Source organism: Saccopteryx leptura, chromosome 2 (genome assembly GCF_036850995.1).
Source record: "Saccopteryx leptura isolate mSacLep1 chromosome 2, mSacLep1_pri_phased_curated, whole genome shotgun sequence".
NCBI classification, from domain to species: domain Eukaryota; kingdom Metazoa; phylum Chordata; class Mammalia; order Chiroptera; family Emballonuridae; genus Saccopteryx; species Saccopteryx leptura.
This window is the reverse complement of record NC_089504.1, coordinates 174,173,576-174,176,039: the sequence shown is the minus strand read 5'-3', so window position 1 is coordinate 174,176,039 and position 2,464 is coordinate 174,173,576.

Here is a 2,464-nt window from a genome sequence, read left to right as displayed (position 1 = left end):
ATATAAATAGCACTATATTGACTTCTAAAATTGGTAATGATGACAGGGATGAGATTCTGCACATTTCAGAGGAGAAAATAATCCATTTTCATAGAACTTTTTAGTCCATATAAGGTTTATTTCTTGAGCACTAAGTACAAAGTCTCCTTGAAGCCTTACAAACAGGTAGGTTTAAGGAGTCCTTAAAATACCACTGTAAATCAATTTCTATAACTTTTAAATACATTTAGCCTTATTATAATTGAACTTAGAAATTTGTTTAGAATTCCAGTTGGTATTTTTTAATTTATTTTTCTCTTATTGTTGAATTAAATGGGGTGGCAGTGGTTATCAAAACTATATATCTTTCAGGTGCACATTCTACAGCACATCATCTGTACACTGTATTGTATGTTCACTACACCAAGTCAAGTCTTTGTCCATCACCATACACTCTTCCACGTTCCCCACCCTCCTGGCGCCTGGCAGTTACCACACTGTTATCCATGTCCATGAGGGTTTTTCTTTTTCTTTCTTTCTTTTTTTTTTTTGCTCAATCCCTACACCTTCCCTTAGTGACCTCCCAACAGCTGTGAGCCACTCTCTATCTATGAGTTTATCTTTCTTCTGCTTAGTAGTTCATTTTTTTCATTAGATTACATATTTTGAGTTCAGTCTTATCTATGATGTAAGAAGATGAACTAGTTTTTCATTTTTTTTGCATAGAGCTGTATAATATTCTCAACACCATTTATTGAATAAGGTATCATTACCCCATTGTGTGTGTTTACCTCCTATGTCAAATATTAATAAGCTATAATGGTTTGAGTTTATTTCTGGGCTCTCTATTCTGTTCCATTAATGTATATGTCTGTTTCATGTTAGTGCCATGATATTTTGATTACTATGGCCTTGTTGTATAGCTTGATATTAGGTAGCATGATTTTTCAACTTTGTTCTTCTTTTTCCAGATTATTGTTGCTGTTCAGGGCTTTTTCTATTTCCATATAAATTTTTGGAATATTTGTTCTAGTTCTGGGAAATAGAACTCCAGTCAATATAATGACATGAGTTGATGTGTGGGAACTCTGTATGCTTTAAATACAGATGAAGATCGAAAAAAATAAAATGATATGAAGAGAATAGCAGTGAATGCTAAACTGTCTTCCAGTCACCTCCCAACCCAGAGTAAATGGCAATCCCATAGAAAGGAATTCCACTGGGGATATACTCAGAATCAAAATTTTGAAAGCACTAGAATGAAATAAATCATCACAGAAAGTGAATAGTAAAAAATGGGTAACTTGAACCTCAAAACCTAAACATTAGTAAATATCTGAAGGGGACTTTAAAGTAAGTGACTTATTTTGCTGAAAAGGAAAAAAGTGCAGACAAATTAGAAAAAAAACAAAATTTATAAAATGAAAACTGTAGTCATTGAAATTAACAATAAAATAAAACCTCAAGGCCTGTTTTGAATTGTTGACTAGCCATAGTTGTAGAAAGAACTGGTGAACTGTAAAAACAATTTGATCTCACATAGAGAAAGCAATGAATAATATGAAAGATGATTTAGACAGGGAAGAAAAGAGAAAGTGCAGAAAAGTTGAGAATAAAAAGGACAAAGTACAAAAGTATTTTTAGTGGTCTGGCTCTGGATGATTGGCTCAGTGGTAGAAGATCAACCCTAGCATGTGGATGTCCTGGGTTTGATTCCCAGTCAGGGCACACAAGAGAAGCGCTCACCTGTTTCTCCACCCTTCCCCCTCTCCTTTCTCTCTAGCTCTCTCTTCTCCCACAGCCAAGGCTCCAATGGAGCAAAGTTGGCCTAGGGGCTGAGGATGACTCCAAGGCCTCTGCCTCAGGCAATAGAATGGCTCCAGTTGCAGTGGAGCAAGGCCACAGGTGGGCAGAGTATCTCCCCCTAGTGAGCATGCCAGGTGGATCCCAGTTGAGGTAATTTTTGTTAGATGATAATGGTGATTTCATAGAGAAAACAAATCAAAGCATTATTTTAAGGTAATTCAAATTGAATTCAAAAAATAGCAAAATACCTTCTACCTGCTACTAATATTTTAATTAACATTGCCTTTATATAAAATATTAAAATAATCATATGTACTATTTCTAAATATCTTTCTTTCTATATGCTAAGCATTTCACCAAGCACTTTACATTTGTTTGTCTCTTCCAACCCCAATAACACCCACAAGATAGGAACTTTTATCTCCCTTTAGTGCTAAGGGAACTTAGGTTTAGAGGAAGTAAAGTAACTTTCAAAAAGCTTTAGACAGGAGCTCCAAGATGGCAGCGGAGTAGGCGGACGCCCAGACACCCAGCTATCAACACCAAACTGGAATACAAATCAATTTATGAAAAATCAGCATGAAAACCAACTCTGAACTGCAAGAACAGTTCTCAAAAACCAAGCAGCAAAGAAGAAGCCACAATAATCCTGGTAAGGAGTGCCTGAATCTCCTCTGCT